This window comes from Hyperolius riggenbachi, chromosome 6, assembly GCF_040937935.1.
Source record: "Hyperolius riggenbachi isolate aHypRig1 chromosome 6, aHypRig1.pri, whole genome shotgun sequence".
Classification (NCBI taxonomy): Eukaryota; Metazoa; Chordata; class Amphibia; order Anura; family Hyperoliidae; genus Hyperolius; species Hyperolius riggenbachi.
Genome location: NC_090651.1, coordinates 100,165,780 through 100,178,936, shown reverse-complemented (window position 1 = coordinate 100,178,936; position 13,157 = coordinate 100,165,780).

The following is a 13,157-nucleotide window of genomic DNA, read 5'->3' as shown; positions in this document are numbered from 1 at the left end:
GACAGGGAGCCCGTTTGAGCAGTAAGTGACAGGGAGCCCCCAGCCGCCGCTCCCGCTCCCCCCTTACCTTGCAGACCTCAGGATCAGCGGCGACCCGACCAGTACCGGCGGGCGCCGGACGCAACCGCTCTATATGCGGAAGTGATGTCACTTCCGCATAGTGCGGGCGCTGGGTCCTAGCGCCCGCACGATTGGTCGCCGCCTGATCGAGGTCTGAGTGAGGCGCCAGGAGGGAGGGAGGGGGAGCAGTGGCGGCGGCCACAGGGACGGCCTGGCGCCCCCAGCAGAACCGGCTGAACGGGGCAAGAAACGGCCCTGTTGTCTATCACTTCTGTGTAATGTACCCATGGCTGTATTATGGACTGATGTTTGTTTCCCTGTTTTAACAGCACCATGAAAGATGAGGGACCTGTACAGATTATTAATAATAATAAGAATAAGAATATGACTTTTGCAACAAAAATAAAAATGTTGCTTTTAACTACACATATTTAAAGGAACACTATCAACAACCAAGTGTTCTAAAATGACAATGTACAAATAATGTCTAAGTAGCCGTGTAAGCACTTTCCTACTTTTCATGTTAAATATTAGAGACACAATCTGTAATTCATTGTGTGTAAATTGTAGTTGCCTTGGAACAAATCAGTAGCAAAGTGGAGTCTGTGCTTCATGAGGTATGTGACACAGCCAGTGCTGGTCCCTGCATATCACAGAAGACTACAGAGTATTTTTCTTTGAAAGCAAAATTGTTTATTTTATGCTGCACCTAACAAGATACATTTCCTCTGCATTATTCTCCTCAGACAGACACAAACAGCTGCAGTTTAAGCTAGTGAGACCTGCCATCTGCTAAAGATATTAAGTACACACAGGGTGAACAAATGTAGGTAGAGGGATTCTCCCTCCCCCCATGATTCACTGGCCTGTCCCCTTGGGCCATCGCCCTCCTTCAGCAAATTTTGAAAGGCTTTTGATAACAATAACCACTTCGTCGCCCAGGTACAGTATATCTATGCTCCTTTGGACTTCAGTTCCCCGCCCAGAGCGTAGATGTACGCACCCCCCGCCTCTGCCGCTGCTCTCCACGCTCCCGCTTGCACGTGCACGCGCTCCCGCGATCGTGCACGCCTCCGCCCGCTCGTCCGGAGATCAATGAACGGGAAAATCCATTCCCATTCGTTGATCTCTGCCCCCAGCAATGATCGGCTGCTTCTATGAGAAGCAGCGCGATCATTGTGGAAAAAAAACAGTTTCCCAGCCTCCCTGAACTTCCTGCAAGTGTACTTCCTACGTTTGCAGGACGCATTTACAAAAAATGACTATGGCCATCTTGTGGTCAAAAAGTATAACTACACCCAAAAACATTTTTCACATACAAATACATTAGTTTACAATATAAAATTAACTCATGAACTCCCACACTCCCCAATTGTTACCAATTTTTTTTTTTTTTTGTAATAACATTTTTTTTTTTTAACCACTTCGCCATATCTGGACGCATATATCCGTCCAGATAGGCAGTGGTGCTGCAGCCGTGTGGTGCGCGCGCTCCCGCTGCCTCCCGCTGCCCCCCCGATCAGTGAATGGGAATATAATTCCCATTCACCGATCTAAGTCCCCGGCAGAAATACCGACGCTTTCTCATCAGAGAGCGTCGTATTTCTGCCCCCAGGAAACTTCTTCTCTTCATTTTAGTTCCTAGATGCGACATCATTCGCATCCAGGAATTTTTTGAATGTGGCCATCTTGTGGCCAAATAGTAAACTGCACCCACATACCTGTATTGAATAAAAAAATACATTATATTACATCTAAAATTAGCTATTTACCTCCCAAACTAAAATTACCCAAATACATTTTTGTATTAACCTCCCTGGCGGTAAGCCCGAGCTGAGCTCGGGCTATGCCGCGCAGGAGGAGATCTCAGCCCCTGGTGGCGCGATTTTCACACTGTAAAGTGCTGTACGCGCAGCTAGCACTTTGCTATCCGCGCGTACAACTTGAGTTCTGGGCAGCGCTATGGGCTGGATCGGAGACGTCTGACGTCAGGACGTCGGCTTATGTCCATGACGTCATTCCGATCGTCGCCATGGCGACAGGAGAAGCCAAACAGGGGAGCGCGTTATATACGCGTTCCCCTGTTTGCTATTGTTGCCGGCGACGATCGAACTAGAGGGACATATGCGCCCTCTAGTGGAGTTTCATGTAGCTACCACTTTGGTAGCTTTACATGAAACATAAAAAAAAAATTAAAAAAAATTGGATTTCTGCAATTTTTGCAGAAAAAATAAACCGCCAAGGAGGTTAAAAAAAAATAAAGAAAAAAAATTACAATTAAAAAAAAAAAAACTACATAAATAGTTACCTAAGGGTCTGAACGTTTTAAACATACATGTCAAGAGAGTATCTTATTAAATTTTTAAAATTATAAGCTTGTAAATAGTGATGGACGCAAATTGAAAAAATGCACCTTTATTTCTAAATAAAATATCGGCGCCATAAATTGTGATAGGGACGTAATTTAAGCGGTGTAATAAGCGGGACAAATGGGCACATAAAAATGCATGGGTTTTAATTACTGTAGCATGTATTAATTTTAAACTATAATGGCCAAAAACTGAGAAATAATGATTTTTTTCCATTTCTATCTTAATCTTCCTGTTAAAATGCATTTACAGTAAAGTGGCTCTTAGCAAAATGTACTACCCAAAGAAAGCCTAATTAGTGGCGGAAAAAACGAGATATAGATCAATTAATTTTGATAAGTAGCGATAAAGTTATTAGCGAATGAATGGGAGGTGAACATTGCTCGGATGCATGCGATTTTCGAAGCTGTAGGCTGAAGTGGTTAAACACATAAATAGTTACCTTAGGGACTGAAATCTTTAAATATTTATATCAAGACGGTATAACACTGTTACTTTATAAATTATGGGCTTGTAATTAGGGATGGACGCAAAACTGAAAAAAATGCACCTTTATTTGCAAATAAAATATGGGCGCCAAACATTGTGATAGGGACATAATTTAAATGGTGTAATAACTGAGACAAATGGGCAAATAAGTTACATGGATTTTAATTACAGTAGCATGCATTATTTAAAAACTATAATGGCCGAAAACTGAAAAATAATGATTTTTTTTCCAAATGTTTTCCTATTTTCCCATTAAAACACATTTAGAAAAAAATAATTCTTGGCAAAATGTCCCACCTAAAGAAAGCCTAATTGGTGGCAAAAAAAACAAGATATAGTTCATTTCATTGCGATAAGTAATGATAAAGTTATAGGCGAATGAATGTAAGGAGCACTGAAAGGAGAAAATTGCTCTGGTGCTAAAGGGGTAAAACTCCTCAATTGTGATGCGGTTAAAGGAATAGATAAGCAGGTATACAAGAGTACTTACACAAGCTATTCCCAGACCAATTTATAAAACATGTTAATCGATAGTGTTCCTTTAACAAATTTAAAACGTTCAATATGTGAAGCTTTTTTGGGGAGCAAGAGAGCACGGTAACTTACCAGGGTTTTTAGAGAAAACCTATGCAAAGACTTGGGCTCCTCCAGGATAATGGGCTGATTAGTATTGAGCAGCTGCACATTAGTAGAGTAAGCTGGACTGTACATTTCAGCTGTAGCCTTTTAGGAAAGGAATACGGAGGCTGTCATTGTTGACATCACTCACTGTTAGGTTCTGGGCTGTACTGTTTATGATTTGAAAATAATACTTTTGGAGTCACTTATAAAGAATACAGATCAGGGGAGGTAAGGTAGGTCCCCTGATCTCCATATTGATCCAAGTGACTTACAGATCTAGGGACCAGGGAAACATTATCACTACTAGGAAACAAGCATTTTAAGCAGCAGGGTCAGACAGCCATATTATGCCAAGAAAAAACACATATATAAGTAGATAACTACTTGTTCTACTTACATAACAGATGTATTGTACTGTCCACATTTTGATGTCAGCGAATTTTATATAGTAAATAAAGAGAATTCTGTTCCTGGCATTTGCCATGTTGTTTCCCTCTGACTGAAGCCAAACTTGATATACTTTCCTCCCTTACATTTTTTTCTCCTCAAATTTGCTCTGTCATAGCCAGCTTGCTTGGTAAACATGCGGGCACAAGCGTGGATCAGGTTTCAGCAGCTTCACACTGAACTGCCATCAGCCAATCAATGAGGAGCAGGAGTGGGGGAGGGGTGATGACAAGCTTCCTTCTTGTCTGCAATGTACCAAATAGAGCCAGGATGATAGATATGATTTATTACAGCAGAAACATTTCTGAATAGTTTGAAGTGCTTGCAATGCAGGGTAAGGCTAGGCTACAGGGTGCATAATGAACACAGAGAAGTAAGTAAATGGAATTTGATTTTGATCCCACTTTTAGAAGTCATTTAACAATGGAAGCGCCCATATTTCATTTATCTATATACAGTATATTATTATTGTTATATAGTTACATAGTTACATAGTTATTTTGGTTGAAAAAAGACATACGTCCATCGAGTTCAACCAGTATAAAGTACAACACCAGCCTGCTCCCTCACATATCCCTGTTGATCCAGAGGAAGGCAAAAAAACCCTTACAAGGCATGGTCCAATTAGCCCCTAAAGGAAAAAATTCCTTCCCGACTCCAGATGGCAATCAGATATAATCCCTGGATCAACATCATTAGGCATTACCTAGTAATTGTAGCCATGGATGTCTTTCAACGCAAGGAAAGCATCTAAGCCCCCTTTAAATGCAGGTATAGAGTTTGCCATAACGACTTCCTGTGGCAATGCATTCCACATCTTAATCACTCTAACTGTAAAGAACCCTTTCCTAAATAAATGGCTAAAACGTTTTTCCTCCATGCGCAGATCATGTCCTCTAGTCCTTTGAGAAGGCCTAGGGACAAAAAGCTCATCCGCCAAGGTATTATATTGCCCTCTGATGTATTTATACATGTTAATTAGATCCCCTCTAAGGCGTCTTTTCTCTAGACTAAATAAACCCAGTTTATCTAACCTTTCTCGATAAGTGAGACCTTCCATCCCACGCATCAATTTTGTTGCTCGTCTCTGCACCTGCTCTAAAACTGCAATATCTTTTTTGTAATGTGGTGCCCAGAACTGAATTCCATATTCCAGATGTGGCCTTACTAGAGAGTTAAACAGGGGCAATATTATGCTAGCATCTCGAGTTTTTATTTCCCTTTTAATGCATCGCAAAATTTTGTTAGCTTTAGCTGCAGCTGCTTGGCATTGAGTACGATTATTTAACTTGTTGTCAATGAGTACTCCTAAGTCCTTCTCCGAGTTTGATGTCCCCAACTGTATCCCATTTATTTTGTATGGTGCTAGACCATTAGTACGTCCAAAATGCATGACCTTACATTTGTCAACATTGAATTTCATCTGCCATGTATGTGCCCATATAGCCATCCTATCCAGATCCTGTTGCAATATGACACTATCTTCCTGAGAGTTGATGATTCTGCACAATTTTGTATCATCTGCAAAAATAGCAACATTGCTCACTACTGCATCTACTAGGTCATTAATAAATAAATTGAAGAGCACTGGACCCAGAACAGACCCCTGTGGGACCCCACTGCTAACAGTCTCCCATTTTGAGTACTGCACATATGTCACATATGTCAGTTATCCTGCACATATGTCAGTTGATCCACATTGTGCTCGCAAAAATGTTTCTGTTGTATGTTAAGAGAGAAAGTATTCCTTTTGTTTCTAATCCCGTGAAAAGGAATTAGAACCATTTTGTGGATTTTGTTGCTGTAGTCACAATCTGAGAAAAACTTCCATCATTTTTTTGTAAATATCTCCAAACGGGAATGGAGACTATAACAAATAAATTTCATTCTGTACTGAGGAATAGTGAGAATTCCATCAACTTTATGCTGCTGTGGGGGTGAAAAGGGGGTAAAAAGGACATAGACATTCGTAAATATCCAAAAAATGTCCTGACTCCCTTACGCATTATCAGAACTAAACTATATTCATTTTTATTGCTAGCGTTTACAATAAATACAATTCAAAAAGAGCTGCCAGACTCCAAAGAATTGTGCTCATGAATAAAACAGATAAACATGCATGAAACATAATATTGATGTAAAAAAGCTAATAAGGGAAATGTCAGGTTTCGAGTTTCAGCTCATCAGCATTACCTGTTAGCTGGCAATGCATATGGCACTCCTGTTCCTGTAAGGTGACACAGCAACCTTTTAATACATGATTATTCCAAACATCACATAAAGATGTTGCTTTCAATATTTTAGGTTAGTTTCACTTATATTGCGGTGTAATCGTCTCACTTATATTGCGCTGTGAGGCAGGATAGACCAAGGCAGGGCAACTGCATGAGTGAGTGCGCCATCAGGGTAATATGCATAGTACCTCCCCCAAATAATGATTTGCTTTCTGCTTTACAGGAAGTACATAACTGTATTTTCCCAATTGACGCACCGCATTGCTACCACATCAATTTATTATAGATTGTTGCAGTGCCATAGATTCCCATGCAAGTGCCTGCCACACGGTACATCTCATAGCATGCAGCAATGCACTGCAGACTGGGATAGCCAGAATGTGGAGCCCCGGCCACGTGGGGCTTCGCACGCTGAGCTATATCAGCCCGCATGGTCCATGGCATGGGGGGCTCTGGGGTAGAGGGCCGGCCAAGCCTCCCCCTCTTCCCCAGAGCCTTTGTCCAATTCATCCATTCATATTTTTATACACATGTCCATAACCATAATGTATGATTAAATATTTACATCATATGTATGGATTTTTTGAAATACAGTATGTTTGTACATATTAATAAATGTATATTTTTCAAGTTGGCAGAAGCCCCCCAAGTTGCCCAGGGTGCCCACTTCTTGATCAGGATGAACTCTTCCTCTTCTTCTCTTTACCATATAACATTGGCATGAGAAAACCTGCTTCTTGATCACGTCAAACACTTCTTCTTATTTTTCTTTTTGGCATGTAACGTTGGCAGGAGCATAACCCCTTCTTGATCATGACAAACTCTTCTTCTTCCCTTTGGCATGTAATGTTGGCAGGAGTACACCCACTTCTTGATCATGACAAAGTCTTCATCTTCTTCTTTTCTTTAGCATGTTGGCAGGCAGTGGCGTAGCAATAGGGGGTGCAGAAGTAGCGACCGCATCGGGGCCCTTGGGCCAGGGAGGCCCCGAAGGGTTCACCCTCTATCACTGTATTAGCTCTCTATTGGTCCTGTGCTGGTAATAATCACTTCTATCGATGTTTTGAATAGTAGTAATCCTTAACACACTGTTCCCCATCCTCTTGCAACTCTGACACTGTAGTTGTCCTTGGCAGGTTTTGGTGCGCCTTATCAATTGTTATGTATAGAGTGCTTGGGGGGGGGGGCATGTAAAACTTGCATCAAGGCCCACAGCTCCTTAGCTACGCCACTGTTGTCAGGAACCCCCCCCCCCCCCCCCCCCCAAGACAAGTTGCTCAGGGCAACTGCTTCTCAACCATGTGGTAGTAGAATAAGCCCTGTAACCTGGTGGTGGCCAGTAGAACCACATCACTAACCAGAGAGCTTATGGATCCCCTGGAAACCCCGGGAAAGTGGCAATGCTTTGGCCACTGATCGCTATACAGCTTGAATAAGGCTGTATTAGGATCTCTGGCAACTTTACCTATTTTTTGGGCCTTTTTTTTGTTGGGAAATATAAAAAAAATTATGTGGGGCCACCCTCCTGAGCCTCTTTAACTCCTTGTCCCCCATGTAGGCTGGGGTAGCCGGAATGTGGAACCCCGGCCGCATGGGGTTTCGCACCCTGAGCTATACCAGTTTGCATGGTCCATGGTAGGGGGGGCGGGGCTCTGGAGGACAGGGGCAGTCAAGCCACCCCCTCTCCTCCAGAGCCCTTGTCCAATCCATGGACATGTGGCTCTTCCCCACACCTGTGCCTCAGGAGGATGAAAGTCCTTTATCTATCTTTATTCTTAACCATGAATATTTACCTTTTGCTTTAAAAAAAAGTTTTTACGCCAATATGCTTGGAAATGATCTCACAACAATATCCTCAGCTTACTTGCCATCACAAACACCACTCACCACAGCTCTAGCTTATACTAATTATAGCTAGAGCCAAAGCATTTTTACATTTGGTTCCAAGGATCCCCATTGGTCTGTTAAAAGACCGATAGGGAGCCTTGCAGCCACATTTAAAGATGCTTTGGCTCTAACTATACATAGTATAGCTAGAGCACTGCTCGTTCTCCCTCCTCCATGGCTCCTGCTCTCCTCCCCACCCACCACACCTATAGCCCCTATCCACGCCGTCACCCTGGAGCACCCACAGCACTCTGATATACTGATGTGGGATCATTTCTGATTATAGTGGCATGGGAACTTTTTTTTAAAGGTAAAAGTATTTAAGTATTCATGGTTAATTAAGAATACATTTAGAAGAAAGGGCTTTTTTGTGGTTGTTTTTATTTCAATTTAACCCTTTGTGGAAATAGATAAGGGGTACTTTGTACTCCTATACTCATTTCTCCTGGAGAGGGGGAACGGCATCTGGGGGTTCTTAAAGGGGGCTCCCAGATGCCTCCATGACTCCCCCCTGGGCACCATCGATGGATGATCGATGGATCCATGGATTTGACAAGGGCTCCGGGGGGCGGGGGAGGCTTGGCTGCCCCTCTCCTCCAGAGCCCCCCATACCATGGAATATGCGGGCTGGTATAGCTCAGGGTGTAAATCCCACTCACAATTTTACAGGAAGGGAGGGGAAAAAGAGCACAATCCGTACTCCTGCCGGTGTGCCGGAGAAGCAGCGCACGCGGACTAGATGTGGTCTGTTGTTTGCCCAGCACTGCTCTAGATTGTAAGCCTTCGGCAGGGTCCTCATCCTTGTGTCTCCTACCCAGGGCCGGCCCTAGACTTTTTGCCGCCTGAGGAAAAAATGATTGCTGCCGCCGCCGCCGAGCTGGAGGGGTAGCGGGCAGGGCGGGGGTATTGGGCCCCTCCCTCGCCTGGGTCCCCCGTCCTCCGCTCCCCTCCAGCCTTAAATAGATAAGAAGCGCAACTCGTAAGAGGCAGTGGGCGGGGAGGACTCACCTCTTCCTCGCTTGATCCAGTGTGCGCTCCACTGACGTCCCTTCCTGCAGCGCCGTCCACTTACAATACAGTGGGCGGCGTTGCAGGAAGTGACATCAGTGGAGCGCACGCTGGATCGAGCGAGGAAGAGGTGAGTCCTCCCCGCCCACTGCCTCTTACGAGTTGCGCTTCTTATCTATTTAAGGCTGGAGTGGAGCGGAGGAAGGGGGATAGAGGCGAGGGAGGGGGGGGTCCGACCCCCCTCCCCGCCGCTAGGCCCAATACCCCCGTCCTGCCCGCTACCCCTCCAGCTGGGCGGCCGGCTCCCCGCACCCACCGATGGGTGGATGCCGCCCCTAGAATTTGCCACCTGAGGCAAAAGTTTCACCCCGCGTCATGAGCGGGCCGGCCCTGCTCCTACCTGTACATGGGCCTCAATTACCGTACACCCATCCTATGGATCTAAGTGAACTCTTGAGTGAACTCGACTGGCTTAATCTCCATGCTGCCATCCAGTGACTGACTAAGCATTTCCTGTACTCCTACTATGCTCCATGATCTGGTTTGCATATATTGCTGTATTGTCTTATTGCTTTATGTCACCCCTAAATATTATCTGTAACCTTATGTCCAGTCACTGCTGCATAATATGTTGGCACTTTATAAATACAATAAATAAATGAGGTAAAAACAACCCCACATTCTGAAATAGTTAAGGACATGGGCAACACACTGAAAACCGATTCATGGAATTCTCACAATTTGACCAAAAGTTCTACGAAAATCTCGCAAATATAACTGTGACGGTTTTGGTCATCCCTATCGATACACTGATAAATAGAGTTGGGCCGAACGGTTCGCCTGCGAACGTTTCCATGCGAACTTCAGTGGTTCGCGTTCGCGTCCCGCAGGCGAAGTTTTGCGGAAGTTCGGTTCGCCCCATAATGCACCATGAGGGTCAACTTTGACCCTCTACATCACAGTCAGCAGGCCCAGTGTAGCCAATTAGGCTACACTAGCCCCTGGAGCCACTCCCCCCCCTAATAAAAGGCAGGCAGCGGCGGCCATTACGCTCACTCGTGTGCCTGCGTTAGTGAGAGTAGGGCGAGCTGCTGCAGACTGTCTCTCATAGGGAAAGATTAGTTAGGCTTAGCTTGTTCCTGGCTGCATACCTGTTCTGTTCAGTGAGCCCACCATACCTGTTCTGTTCAGTGAGCCCACTGGATACCTGCATACCTGTTCAGTGAACCTGCCACTGCATACCTGTTCTGTGAACCCACCACTGCATACCTGTACTGTGAACCCACCACTGCATACCTGTTCAGTGAACCCACCACTGCATACCTGTTCAGTGAACCCACCACTGCATACCTGTTCAGTGAACCTGCCACTGCATACCTGTTCTGTGAACCCACCACTGCATACCTGTTCTGTTCAGTGAACCCGCCACTGCATACCTGTACTGTTCAGTGAACCCGCCACTGCATACCTGTTCTGTTCAGTGAACCCACCACTGTATACCTGTTGTGTTCAGTGAACCCGCCACTGTATACCTGTTCAGTGAACCTGCCACTGCATACCTGTTCTGTGAACCCGCCACTGTATACCTGTTCTGTTCAGTGAACCCGCCACTGTATACCTGTTCTGTTCAGTGAACCCGCCACTGTATACCTGTTCAGTGAACCTGCCACTGCATACCTGTTCTGTGAACCCGCCACTGTATACCTGTTCTGTTCAGTGAACCCGCCACTGTATACCTGTTCTGTTCAGTGAACCCGCCACTGTATACCTGTTCAGTGAACCTGCCACTGCATACCTGTTCTGTGAACCCACCACTGCATACCTGTTGTGTTCAGTGAACCCGCCACTGTATACCTGTTCAGTGAACCTGCCACTGCATACCTGTTCTGTGAACCCGCCACTGTATACCTGTTCTGTTCAGTGAACCCGCCACTGTATGCCTGTTCTGTTCAGTGAACCCGCCACTGTATACCTGTTCAGTGAACCTGCCACTGCATACCTGTTCTGTGAACCCGCCACTGTATACCTGTTCTGTTAAGCGAACCCGCCACTGTATACCTGTTCTGTTCAGTGAACCCGCCACTGTATACCTGTTCAGTGAACCTGCCACTGCATACCTGTTCTGTGAACCCACCACTGCATACCTGTTCTGTTCAGTGAACCCGCCACTGCATACCTGTTCTGTTCAGTGAACCCGCCACTGTATTCCTGTTCAGTGAACCCGCCACTGCATACCTGTTGTGTTCAGTGAACCCGCCACTGCATACCTGTTCTGTTCAGTGAACCCGCCACTGTATACCTGTTCAGTTAACCCGCCACTGCATACCTGTTGTGTTCAGTGAACCCGCCACTGTATACCTGTTCTGTTCAGTGAACCCGCCACTGTATACCTGTTCTGTGAACCTGCCACTGCATACCTGTTCTGTGAACCCGCCACTGTATACCTGTTCTGTTCAGTGAACCCGCCACTGTATACCTGTTCTGTTCAGTGAACCCACCACTGTATACCTGTTCAGTGAACCTGCCACTGCATACCTGTTCTGTGAACCCACCACTGCATACCTGTTCTGTTCAGTGAACCTGTCACTGCATATCTGTTCTGTTCAGTGAACCCGCCACTGTATTCCTGTTCAGTGAACCCGCCACTGCATACCTGTTGTGTTCAGTGAACCCGCCACTGCATACCTGTTCTGTTCAGTGAACCCACCACTGTATACCTGTTCAGTTAACCCGCCACTGCATACCTGTTGTGTTCAGTGAACCCGCCACTGTATACCTGTTCTGTTCAGTGAACCTGCCACTGTATACCTGTTCTGTTCAGTGAACCCGCCACTGCATACCTGTACTGTTCAGTGAACCCGCCACTGCATACCTGTTCTGTGAACCCGCCACTGCATACCTGTTGTGTTCAGTGAACCCGCCACTGTATACCTGTTCAGTGAACCTGCCACTGCATACCTGTTCTGTTCAGTGAACCCGCCACTGCATACCTGTTCTGTTCAGTGAACCCACCGCATCAGTGCGCATACCTGTGCAGTTAAGTGAACCCACCTACCTACGTGAGTGCACGCAGTGTGATATACCACTCCGTGCATACCCGATATGGACAAAACAGGTAGAGGAAGAGGTAGTGCCAGAGCCAGAGGAAGGCCACCCGGCAGGTCTGTGCGAGGTCGTGTAAATGTAATTTCGTGTGGACCTGGCCCACAGTACAGTACTCGGAAGAAGGCACGTCCCATCACCTCCCAAGATTGTCAGAACGTGGTTGAGTATTTAGCGACACAGAACACCTCATCTAGCTCAGCCACCAGCGCTACTACTAGCACCACTTCCGCTGCATTTGACACTTCGCAAGAATTATTTAGTGGTGAAATCACTGATGCACAGCCATTGTTGTTACAGCCAGATGAATTTTCACCAGCTCATATGTCTGAGTTACGCGGCAACACTATGGATGTAACGTGTAAGGAGGATGAAGGACCTACTGATGGTGCATGTTTGGATTTTTCTGAGGCAGGCGAAGCTGGGCAGGATGATTACGATGACGATGATACGGATCCTCTGTATGTTCACAATAGAGGAGATGAAGAGGGGGACAGTTCAGAGGGGGAGTCAGAGAGTAGTAGGAGGAGAGAAGTTGTTGAAAGAAGCTGGGGCAGCTCTTCGTCAGAAACAGCTGGTGGCAGTGTCCGGCACCATGTATCGCCACCTATGTACAGCCAGCCAACTTGCCCTTCAGCATCAGCTGCTGAGGTCCCCATAGTGCCCACATCCCAGGGTGGCTCAGCGGTGTGGAAATTTTTTAATGTGTGTGCCTCAGATCGGAGCAAAGCCATCTGTTCGCTCTGCCAACAAAAATTGAGCCGTGGAAAGGCCAACACTCACGTAGGGACAAGTGCCTTACGAAGGCACCTGGAGAAAAGGCACAAACAGCAATGGGATGGCCACCTGAGCAAAAGCAGCAGCAGCACACAAAAGAAAAGTCACCCTCCTTCTCCTCTTCCTCCTTCAGGTGCATCATCTGCTTCTGCCGCTTTCTCCC